The sequence below is a fragment of the Echinops telfairi genome, unplaced genomic scaffold (genome assembly GCF_000313985.2).
Source record: "Echinops telfairi isolate 266 unplaced genomic scaffold, ASM31398v2 ScPeMD7_7469;HRSCAF=8507_1, whole genome shotgun sequence".
Classification (NCBI taxonomy): Eukaryota; Metazoa; Chordata; class Mammalia; order Afrosoricida; family Tenrecidae; genus Echinops; species Echinops telfairi.
Genome location: NW_022111373.1, coordinates 71,243,411 through 71,256,425, shown reverse-complemented (window position 1 = coordinate 71,256,425; position 13,015 = coordinate 71,243,411). Strand labels below are relative to the sequence as shown.

Below are 13,015 nucleotides of genomic sequence, written 5' to 3'. Positions count from 1 at the left end.
CTCAAGAGATACTTAGAGGGAAAAAAAGAAATGGGAACTTCTCTCACCACAATTATGAAGCTGAAGTTTATTAATAAAGAGCAGTCATCCCAGAGGCATCTGGTCAATCTTCACCGACCCATGGAGGTGCAACCTCAAGCTAACCACGCATCTTCAGGTTCCGCCAGGAACACTCAGAGCCCTGTGATGAACAGGCAGATAGAGACATTTTCAGTTGTTGTTGTTTTTTAACCAGGTTTACTGAGATAAATTATTTTGGTACATTATGGAACTTAGGAGTGATGGCATGAAATTAGACAGCTTTTTAATAAAGTGCACTATTTAAATTCTTGATTGTCATCACAATCAATCAACAGCTATTTACTTAGTTAAGATGTGAGGTTTCATATGACTGAGCAATAATTATAGTTTCTTTCAAGCTTGTGAAGACAAGCTTCACAAAATAATAATCAAAGGATGAATTTATGTCAGGTGGGAAGTGTATGGGTGGGATGTAGGCGTTTCAGTAGAAATGAGAACATAGTAAATGTTCAAGGAATAGCATCGTTGTTAATGTTCTAACTGATAAGAGGTAAACTCTGGTCTAGAAAAGAGGGAGGAATAGGGAAATAGACAGTAGCTGAATTTTATTGTGCATTTACAATACGTTCTCAAAACTCCCTTTCATCAATTGGATGCCGACTCATAGCAATCTAATTGGACAGGGTAGAACTGGCCCTGTGACTTTGTGAGACAAACATTTTATGGGAGTAGAAAGTCCTGTCTTGTTCCTGAGGCTGGTGATTTTGAACTGTTGACCTTGTGGATCTCAGCCCAATGAGTAAACACTAGACCATCAGGACTCCTATAATGTGCTAGTTACAGCTTAAGTACTTTATCTACAATGGCTTCATTTAATCCTCATGAGAACCCTGAGAGAAAACGGACACTCTAAGCAACTATCCACTTAGTCAAAAGCAATCAGGGTGAAACACAATTTTATCATATTTAACCCCCATACTTCAAACCAACCAATAATCCAGTTCCCTTCGAGTTGAATTCACCCTCTGATGCCCTGAGGCATGCCAAAGTGAAACTGTGCTCAATGCTCTTTTCCTTGGCTGTGACCTTTCACTACCAACAAGCTTTTGGTTAGTAGCCATCTAGAGCAGCAGTTCTCAACCTGTGGGTCATGACTCTTTTGGGGGTCAAATGACCCATTCACAGGGCTCGCCCAATTCATAACAGTAGCAAAAGTACAGTTATGAAGAAGCAACAAAACTAATTTTATGGTTGGGGTCACCACAAATGAGGAACTGTATTAATGGGTCATGGCATTAGAAAGATTCAGAACCACTGCTCTAGGGACTCCCAAACTGCTATCCCCTGATTCATGTCACTCAGGGGAGTCTGACCCTTCTCTGTGAAGGATCCTGGATACTTTGAGAACACTCTCCATCAGGCCTGCCCGAGCCTCAGGACAATCTTTCCCACTACCCTCCACCACCGAGGAAAATTCGGCTGGCACTGAAATTGTTAAGGAGCGCTCTTAAACGATTCATCCTCCTAATGTCATCAGTCTCCAGCTGGCGTTTGCATAAGTAATATTGTCACAGTTGGATACTTAACTCAGCAGAGTTCTGAAAATGCCAGGCCTGGTACCACCGCCTCGCTGGAGGGACTGTGAGGCCATCTCATCAATGTGGCGACTGGGAGGTGAAAGGGGGGCGGAAGGGGAGACGGCATCCATTGAGGGCCTTCAACATGCCAACTGCAGTGCTTCATCTCATTTAGTGCTCTCCATAGCCCTAGGAATTATTAAATGAGAACAAGATTAAATAACTAGATTTAGAGCACAGATGTATGAAGTGATAGAGAGTTGGGGGCTAGGACTCCAAGTCTGTTGTATTCTTTCCAGCAGGTTTAAAACTCAAGTCAGTATGTAAGACTGAATTAGCATGCCCCAATGGTCGACACATGAAGGTGGTCATATATCCTTAATTTCCTTTTGTCAAATAAAAAACTCAGACATGAGGAACAAATGCAGTACATTCAACACCCTCTAGATTAATAGTCTTTTTTTCCCTGATAATCCTGGGGTCCTCAAATGAATAAATAAAATTCCATTTGAGATGAATGCATTCCAGGCAAATGTTTTTATCACAGCCAAAGAAACCCATGAAAGTGCCATGCACAGGGGAATACTGGTCATCTTTAATGTTGAGCTTGTTAAAACAAGGCTTAGTTTTGAGACTTTGTCAATGGGTTAAAGGTTTTTATTTTAGGAGTGCATAGAAGAATAAACAGAAGCTTATAGTGGCTAAAGAACAATATAAAGTTCCTTTGTTATTGAATGGATAAAATCCAGCCAATTTAGAAGCAAAGGGAAATCCCTATGCTGAGCTCTGTTGATAGCTGTCTTGGCGATGAAGCAGTTTTCAATCAGGTGCTAAAGGACCTTCGGGGCCAGCAGGTGCAATGGGGTTGTCCAGTCTACCACCCAGGGCTGACTCTTCAGCCTCTTGCTCCCGGTTGAGTGTAGCAATAGATAATTTTTGAAGCAAGAAAAATGTTATTGGCCACAAATTACCCCCACATGTACTTGCTAAGCCTATTGCTGACACATACCTCAGACCCATTTCTCACCAATGTAATGCAAAAAATCTCACTGTCTTAAATACGAGGCCGGCAACGTTAGACTGATATCCTAGAAGTGATTAGTATCACCATCTTCAGTTTGGTTTTATGCATGGCAGAGGGTAACTAAAGATACTTTCCTCTCTGAAAGAACAGCACATCATCCTGGCCCACCCTAGGCTCCCTGAAGGGGTTGCTTAAGTGCCTGGAACAATGCCTGGCATGTTGTAGCTTCTCAATAAACACACGTTACCTGAATGGCTAAACATCAAACATGAACACACGACACTGACATGAACAAGAACAGCGAGGCCAGCTTTGAAGATCATTTCTAATTCCAAATGGGAAAAAGAAACTCTGTGTTATCCAAGCAAAAAAAGGGGTCGTTTAAGTGTTTGCCTTCAAGTCTATATGACGCATGGAGATCTCAGAGATGCATAACAGAACTGTTCCATAGGAGTTTCTGTAAAGACCAAGGTGCGCCTGACCCAAGGCTTATGGCATTTTCAATTGCCTTATGTGAACGTGCAAGTTAGACCTTGAAAAATGAAGACCATCGAAGCGTTGATGCATTGGAATTGCGGTGTTGGGGAAGAATATTGAAAATACCCTGGACTGCTGAAAGGACAAACCAATCTGTCTTGGAAGAAGTACAGCCAGAGTACTCCTCAGAGGCAAGGATGGCAAGACTTTGTCTTACAAGCTTGGGGCAGATTGTCAGGAGAGACCAGTCCCTGGAGAAGGATATCATGTCTGGTAAAGTCGAGGATCAGGAAGGGAGAGGAAGGCCCTCGAGGAGATAGTTTGGCACCAGGGTACACCAGTGGGCTCAAGCACAGGAACCACTGTGCGCCTGGTGCAGGACGACTGGGTGGGATTCTGTTCCGTTGGGCATAAGGTCGTCATGGCTCAGAACTAACTTTATGGCATCTAACAGCAACAGAGGGATTTCAAGCTGTGATCTTGAAGCAGATCATTGGATCTGTCTTCCAAGATGTCTCTGGATGGAGTCAAACTATTAACATTTTGGCTAATAGCTAGCACTTAACCATTTGCACTTCCCAGGGACTCAACCAATGATCAAACCCGAACCATTGCTTTCAAGTCAATTGTGACTCCGATTGACCCCGTGGAACTGAGGAGAATTGCTCCTATCAGGGTTCCCAAGGCTGTAAATCTTCACAGGAGCAGCTGGCCGGAGCTTTGTCCTGTGAAGTTGTGGGTTTAAGTTATCCACTTTGCAGTAGCAGCCAAGCCCTTCACCATGGTCCCACCAAGGTTCCTTTTAACCTGGGAATTGCTTTTGTTGTTAAGTGCTGCCAATTCCGTTCTGATTCATAGCAACCCTCTATACAACCGAATGCGACATCGCCTAGTCCTACACTCTCTTCCCAACCATGACTATATTTGAGCTCTTTGTTGTAGCCACTGTGTCAGTCATTTCCTTGTCTTCTCTCTTTCATTACTGAGCATCTTGTCCTTCTGCGGGGCCTGGTCTCTCTTGATCACATGTCCATCTTCTCTTCTCAGTAGCATTATGGCTGACTTCTTGCAGGTTAGATTTGTTTGTTGTTCTGCCAGTCCATGGAACATTCAGTCTGGTGCACAACATCATAATGCAAAGGTATCCATTCTTCTCCAGCCTCCCTTATTCATTGTCCAGCTTTCACATACACATGACTCTCCTAAAGGTGTACTTTAGTTCTCAGAGGAGATCTTGAGCGGCAGCTTTGCTCCATGCAATACATATTATCTTCTCGACTGCTGCTCCATGAGTATTGCTTATGAGTCTTAGGGAAAATGAAATCCTTGCCATCTTCAATATTCTCTCCTTTTATCGTGATGTTGCGTATGGGTCCGGTTGTAGGGATAGGAATAGTTTAATCTGTGGACTAGAAATCTTTTCATGGGTCATAGGGAAAGGTGCTTAGAGTCTTGTTTATCCACTGATTTTTAGAACTTTGACATAGGTTCATGGGTCTATGTAAAAACCCTACACTAAATCTGATCAAGTAATTGATTTGGAGCTCATTAAAGAGGAATAAGGTAATCAAAGATTACTTCTTTTTCACAAGTCCTGGTGGTGCAATAGTTAAGCGCTCAGCTGCTTACTGAAAGGTTGACTGTTTCAACCCACCTGTAGTAGCTCTGCAGGAGAAACGACTTCATGATCTGTTGTCCTAAGTCTACAGAAGCCTACGGGACCATTCCATTATGTCCTACAGGATTACTCTGAGCTGGAATCTACTCAATGGTGTACAACAACAACAACAGACTATAAATTGTGTAAGAGCAGGGATCTTATCTCTGTTGACATTCAATAAAATTCTACTTACTGACTCAGGAATGAATGAATAAATGGGAATGAATGAATAAATGAATTGGGTCAGCCACTCTTCTTGTGCCCTTGTCCCCTCTGAATCACCTGACTAGAATTCCCATAGAGACGAGATGGAACAAGAATGAAATCACACATCTTCCCTACCCTACTTCCCGAAATAACAGGCAATCTTAACATCTCTGGACTCTGGTATAGGAAGAGACCATGAAAAGAAGGGAGGAAGAGGGGCATCAATTTAAAACAACACAAAACGGAGGGAGGGCATTGATTTGCATGCCGCTCCGACCCCCCTTGGGGAGTTGAATTTCGATTGGCAGAACAGAAATGTCTTCGTCTTCAGGCCTACACTATTTGCCTAGTATGACGGCCTCCAGATATTCCAATTTAAGACCAGAGATGCTGCTTGAACTCCCTGATGGGTGTTTGAATAGGATGAGCCGATTGTGCCCCCAGTTTCCATGACGCAGTGTCTGAAATAGACAAGCAATTGCCTCCATTCCACAATCCTCATGGAGAATATATTTGCATATTTTTGTGTGTGGGCACCACTCTCCCTCTCAGTAGTCGACCTCTATTGGGATTGGAGGTGGGTGGGAGTGACAATCCCTGGTTTGTGCGGAGGGGTGGAGGGAGCTCCTCCTCACCCTTTCCTGTGTTTCTTTGAATGCGCTCCTCAGGTTGGGTGGGCTCAAAACGCTTTCAACAATTTCCCACCGCTCTGGCTGTTTCCTCAGCTGTTCAGTCTCTCCTGTGTGGAGAGAAGTCAACAGAACTGTGGGTGGAGGAGGGAAAACTGAGAGAAATATAGTCCAGGGATTAGCTGTGTGGGCTGTGCAGAGAGAAGCTGTGTATTGAATGACAAATCTGTGAGACTCAATATGTTGCAAAAGCAGTGAACTTCCCGCTCCTTAGTCCTGGCCAAGTCTGTCTTTTTTTCTGAACGTCCTTAGTAAGCATCAGCCGCATAGGAGATGACTGACCAAAGGTTGGCAATCAGTGATTTATTCTTCCCTGGCACGAATGGATAAGGGAGGAAGTCATTCTGCCCATGGCTTCTTCACAGGAGGAAAGATGAAGGGTCCCTGGTGTGATTTGGGCACAACTCATGGAGTAAATAAGAACCAAGGGCCAATTTTATAATGGGTTTCTTCCCCACACCCAGGGTGTACTGTCCCTGTGCAGGGAGCCCCTGGAAGAGTGAGTTACATGAAGTGATTTGACTTTCCAGTATTGTTGGCATTTACCTTTTCCCAAACGAAATCTTCCCAAATGAATCTAATTTGACTTTCATCATTTAAAATTCCATACACCTCCTGGTTACATAGTAAAACCTCAGCCAATGGAAGCCCAACCTGTTTTCTCATTTGTAGCTTCTGTTCCATCAGTTTCCAAAGTGTATTCAAGTTGTTCACTGTAAAAGACCCAGACATAATGGAATCATGAAAACATGTCTATTTTAGCCAGCTGTTGCTGGGATGAGGAGACCGTATTGGAGTGCAATTTGAGAACAGCACCTCAATGGAGCATAACATTTAGATCCGAACTTCCTGCAAGCTAAGGCAAAAACAGGCAAGACGGGGAGAGAGCAAGATGGAGGAAGAAAAAGATTACATAACTCATCTCTTTTTTAAAAAGGAAGCATAACATTTCACTGAGAGACAATTATATTTCTTGACATTCAGCTCTAAGAAGAATTTTTAATGTAGGTCTTTATATAAGGGCTATTGAACAAGATAATAGTGATTGTGTTTAGGAACAGTTTTTTTAAAAAATGCCAAAACAGACGCTGGCAACTGTTTCTTAACTGCATCTGAGAACATAATGTTAAACTATGGCTCGGTGCACATAGTTCTGTGGGGATCTCAAGCAATTGTCCACTTCTGTGGCCTGGCAGTGATGAAAGAAAGCTTAGAGAATCCAGAGGAATGAACATTACCAAACTTCTGGGATTCTTCTTCACCCGAAATATAAATAGTATCATTCAAGCTTTAGAAGGTAATTATACTGAGTGCTGTTGAGTCCGCTCTAGCGCATAACATCCCTGCAGGACAGCGTTACACTGCTCCCTGGGATTTCCAAGACTGTAAATCTTTACGGGGACAGACAGCCTCATCTTTCTCCCAAGGAGCAGCTGGTGTGTTTAAACTGCTGACTTTGAGGTTAGCACTCCGACACTTAACCCACAGCACACCAGGGCCCTGATAGAAAAAACAGAAGCCCAGAATTCTTCTATTAGAATGTTTGGCTTGATTAGACTGTGAGAGAATCTAACTCCAGGAAAACCTAAGTCCTATGGTCAGCAATACTCAGCCATCATTCTGTACGATGTTATGAAATAATAGACTCTGTTATGAACAGAGTCTTCATAACATCCTCATTTATCCAAAGAAAAGCAATCTCTTCAAAATTATATTTACTATGTTTTCTTTTAAAGGAAAAGCATAAGCATCTAAAAATTTTTTTCTTCCTAATCCTGACTTAACTAAAAATTACCATCTTAAACAAGAAGACCCATATCTCCCATTATGTGCCATTTTATATAAATAGCTCTTCCTACAGTCATAAGTGGTTACTTGCCTTTCGAGTCCTCCTGGTTATAGTCATCCTTTATGGTACTTTTCTTCCTGTTCCCTCCCACCCACTGCGGTTTTTCCATCTTATTTTGTGGGTGGGGAGAGGGGTCTTTTTCTTTTAACTTCTAATTGTTATAAGTGAGTTGGGTGAAATGTTATTGAGCAAATTGATTTTCTATTCAACAGTGTATGCACATGTTGATTTGGGACGTAATTGCAATTTCCGTAGTGTAACATACTTCCTCCTTGTGTTTCCTGTTTCCATTTCTCCTTTTTTCCTATCCCTTCCTTCCTTCTTGGTCTTTTTCTTTATTTTAAGTTGTTCCATTGTTCCTCAAGGACCTCCTATAGTGATCCCTTTCATGGTGGTTCGCAGTGGTGACTGCACACCATGTAGTTCTTCTGAGTTTCAGGTCACGGCGGCTGAGGGTCTACAAGTCCTTTGGACTCAGCACTTCCTTACATCTTTGATTTCTCCTTTCTTCTTTCCTTTGGGTGGGGAGAGACACAATGGTTGCACTTCAGTCTCCACTATTTTACGATTGTTTCCTAAACATAATTGATCAGAAAATTCAACTGGACTGCTTGTCAAACATGAAGATTCACAGATTCCTTCTGAAGGGATTCTGATTCTGAGATTTGGGAGACACTTTCTCGTGAGCTTGATTCCACTGGGTCCAGCAGTGCGCTTTCTCACAGTTCACGTTCAGTGCTTGGATGTGGAATAGGAATGCCAGCGAGAGCCGACTGTGTTTTTAAAAACCATTCATACTTAGCCCTCTGCGTGACAGTACCACTGTTAAGCTTCCTCTAGGAGCCTTGTGCCACCTTCCTCCGTATTGTTAGTACACATGCCACTCCCCTCCGCTGAGAGAAGATATCCTTAGAGTCAGGTCTTAGACATGGCAATACAGAGAAGACCCACTACTCATGATGACCAGCTCTCCAGCTCTCCACCCGCACTTGTGCACTTCTTCTTCCCATCCTGCACAAAACGTTGAATTATCAGATTCCCAGAGGACCTAATTTACAAAGTGCAAACAAACGTACCCCTTGAGATCAGCAAACAAATTCCAGCCACTCCTGAACTCCTGGTTTTATTGTTTACTTAATTTTGGAAAAATACTATGTACATATAATTCAAATCGAAATGATATCAAGGGAATACAGTGAGATTTAAGCCTCCCTTCTGCATATACCTCACCTACTTAGTTCTCCTTCCCAGAGGCAAGCACAGAAGGATTGTTCCTTGATTCCCATTTGTCATTACAGCTAGTCTGTGAATATATAAGCATCTAGATTTTTCAACAAATGGTAGTCTGTGACAGATACAAGAGGGCTTCAAAAGTTCATGGAAAATGGAATTACAAAATAATGAAATTGCCCCACAGATTTTTTAAGCATCGATTCCTTTCTCTGGCTCGCTCACTCTTTCTCTCTGTCTGTCTGTCTCTCTTTCTCACACACCCATATAAATTTGGAATATTGATACATATGGAGCTAGCTGAGGCGGTCTGGTGGCAATAGTGGGTTACTCATTGGCCTGCTGATCACAAGGTCAGTAGTTCAAAACCACCATCTGCTGCATGGGGAAAAACAAACAAACAAACAAATGAGGCTTTCTCCTCCTATACGGCTTTACTGCCTCAGAAACCGCCGGGGCAATTCACTCTGTCCTACAGGGTCACTTTAAGTTGGAGTGGACGTGATGGCAGGGAGTTGATTGGTTGGTTGAAGCTGCCTCAAAAATTTTAAACAACTCTGTAGTATGCTGTTTTAAGAATATAATTTAACTTACTCCATCAATTTTGTTTCCATTCTCCTGCTGTCTGTTGCTTAGTGCTATAGTAAACAGTCTTGTGTAGAGATCACTTTATATAAATTTATACATGTAAATATCCCGGCATGATCAATTCCTAGACATAGAATGGCTAGTTTAAAAGTATATATTTAAATTTGAATTTTTTGATAAGTACCACCAAATTGCCTGCTTAGAGATTTGGGGTTTTGTTTTGTTTATACTCTCGTTGACAATTTACACACGTGCTTGGTTCTCTACACCCTTACGTAAGCATGAGCTAACAAACTTTCTGATCTTGACACTGATCAATAGAAAATGGACTCTTATAATAGCTTTACTTTGCCTTTCTCTTATTAGAGCCAACATTTAAAAAACATGTTCAAGGGTCATGTATTTCCTTCTCTAGGAACTATGTGCTTATTTCCTTTCTCTACTTTTTTTCCCCCTGCTGGATCGTTATATTTTTCTCATTGACTCATAAAAGCTCTTTGTTTCATTAAGGACATTTGTCCTCATCTCTGTATAAGCTGCAAATATTTTTTGGTATTTCTCCTCGCTCATAATTTTTTAATACTAATTTAGTTGAATTTATCAATCTCTCCTTTTTAAAGCTTTTAGTTCTTGTGTTATATTTTAAAGTGCATTCTTTCTCCACATATATATATGAAACCCCAAAACCTACTGCCACTGAATTGATTCCGACTCATAACGAGCCTATATAGAGTTTCCCAGGCTGTAAATCTTTATGGGAACAGATAGCTTCAACTTTCTTTTGCACTGCCCTTGTGGTTAGAATCCCATGTTTATCTGACAGTTCCACCAGGACTTTTTAATACTAGTTTTATACTTAACCATTGTGTTAGGCAGGGTTGACTAGAGAAACAAATTCATAGGCACTCATGTATATAAGAATGAGCTTTAAATAAAGAGTAATTATATATTAAGAAAACATTCCAGCCAAGCCCAGATCAAGTCCATAAGTCCGATATGCCTGATACCAATCTATAAAGTCCTCTTTAGACTCATGCAACACATGAATGACGCCAAATGCAAGGAGAGCACAGGCCAGTGGGTGGAGAGTCTTATGTATCCCATGGTGGAGGAAGCATCTCAGTGCTGGCAGGGGTCTCCACGTGGCTCTTCCAGCTCCCACGGCTCTGGCTGCATCAGCGTAGCTCCATCAGGTTCCTCTTCAATAATGTCTCACAGGGAGGGAGTGTGTGTTCCACTTCCAGCGAGCTATCTATCTCCTTAGCACCTCCAAAAGAGGTCATCAAACTGTGACCTGATTGACCCAAACTTGATCCCTTCACTTTTAAGCCTCAAATTGACCACAGCTTATATAATTACCACAACCATTTTTATTGAATTTCATGATTATATAAGAGGTGTTTTTTTTAAAGTTGATTTTCGTGGATTCTCTAGATGAAAAGCAAGATCATCTATGAATGATGGAAAGAAGATAACAAAATAATTTTACTTTCTACCATTTTTTTTTGAACCTCATGCCCCTTTCTCTCTCTGACTTTTATGAGAACTCTTTTAATATTTTCCCATTAAGCATGTTGTTCTGGATGTTTTTTTTTTACTTCAAAAATATCCTTTGTAATTCCTACTTAAAATAATCCTGGCCCTATTGTCCACGACACCTTTTCTGTCATCCCCTGGAAAATCTAAAGAATGCAAGGGCTCAAAGGAGGCTTTCGGAACTAGACCTCCTGATGGCTTCCGCTCCTTTGCCCTCTGACGCAAAGATGGGTCTTGCCTGCAGCTCTCTGAAGTCAGTGGCTCTCCTTAAGTCATTTCTCTCTCTTTATACTGTGCTGTGTCCTCCCAATAGGGACATTCCCAATAGGAAATAGGGTCCAGAGTCCTTTGGAGACCTTCTGAACACAGAGCATTATGAAAAGATCATATGACTTACGTTTGTACCACCAGCAACCAGCTCATTTGTTGATGTGTCAGGGTTTCTAGCCCTTGTTCTACATCTACTCAATTCTTCACACCTTGACCCGTCCCTTTCTATGGCACCGTGGAAACTTACCGGGAGAATCCCGTACTCTTGACCCAATGTGAGAGCATTTGAGTCACCTTGCAGATTGTCTTGTGAATTTCATCTTTGCCTCTGGACTCCCGCCCCTCTCCACCTCTTTTTTCAAGCTTGTTGAACCTTCACATTCACTCTGAGGGGCACTGTGCAGCCCCTCAAAGGCGACAAGGTCCACTTGCTGTGCGCACCGCTCTTTAAACTGCTGCTACGAGAAGCCACTGTCCTTGGGTTTGGGTGCAAGGCCTCTGGGTTTCTTATCATAATCACACTTAGAATACTATTTCCTGGGCTAAAATCCTTTTGTGCCCTTGGTTCCCATCCCTTCAAATAAACAAAGTAAAACAAAGTTCCCTCTTCTCACAGCACTAGCAAGCGATGTGTTTCCACATGGGTCTTCTTGATAACATTGGCCTTTCTATGAACTTAACCTCTACTGACAAACTCTGTAAAGTCACGTGCATTCAGTGGCAGTGGTGGCAAGATTTTGTTGTTTTTTCTTTAATCTGTGAAAGGGTGTCACTCTTCAGATTTCTGATTCCAGAATTTCTGAAAATTTCCTTTGGCTATAGAGTAAGGATAACTGACTTGAAAACTCGATATGATGTTTAAGGCGCTCAGGCCTGATCAATAGTCCTGGGAAGAGTCCATTTGTATCTGAAGGTATTCACTTTGCTCTTGGGCCTTGAGCGGAAGATAATAAAAACTCTTGCAATAAAACATCATGACATTTAAGACTTGTTTTATTTTATGCATGATGTTTTCAGTTCACTTACCCAGCAAAGGTGTTCTGTTTGCTTGTCAGCTCTGTGTCACCTCTGTCTTCCTCCCTGAAAGCATCTTGAATTTTGACGTCGGTGCCACCTAAACCTTGATTCTTTGATGGAGTCATGAGTCCTGGCATGCAGCTGAGCACAGATATGGAGTTTTCCCCTGAAAGACCTCCCAAAACTTAAGAGCAAACCCATACCCAAACTGGAGTGCTTCTAGAGAAATAAAATCATAAATATGGGCTTCTGAAATTGGCTCTCCAGCCTGATTAGTCTTAACACTAGTGATGCTACTTCAACATCCCAGAGCATGAATAAGATGACACGTGCTGTGGAGACTGGTCCTCCTCTTTCCTCTGCCACTCCTGTTATCGCCCAATGGGCACATGAACAAAGTGGACAGGGTGGCAGGGATGGAGGTTATGCATGGGCACAACAACATGGACTTCTACTCACCAAGGCTGACTTGGCCACTGCCGCTGCTGAGTGCCCCATTTGCCAGCATCAGAAACCAACATTAAGTCCAAGATATGGGACCATTCCTCGGGGAGATCAACCAGCAACTTGGTGGCAAGTTGATTACATAGGACCACTTCCATCATGGAGGGGACAGCGTTTTGTTCTTACTAGAATAGACACTTACTCTGGATATGGATTTACCTTCCCTGCACGCGATGCTTCTACCAAAACTACTATTGGTGGACTTACAGGATGCCTCATCCACTGGAATGGCATCCCACATAGCATTGCTTCAGATCAAGGAACTCACTTCACAGCAAATGCAGTGCGGCAATGGGCCCATTCCCATGGAACCCACTGGTTGTATCATGTTCCTCATCATCCTGAAGCTGCTGGCTTGATAGAACG

The 13,015-nt window shown here is 42.3% G+C and overlaps 1 non-coding gene across 1 annotated transcript; it reads right to left on the bottom strand.

The window, feature by feature from the left end:
- Positions 1-11,490: 11,490 nt before the first annotated feature.
- On the bottom strand, positions 11,491-11,622 carry LOC115873871. The gene has a single exon (XR_004048648.1). It is a non-coding gene; the product is annotated as a small nucleolar RNA SNORA68 (small nucleolar RNA).
- Positions 11,623-13,015: the final 1,393 nt, after the last annotated feature.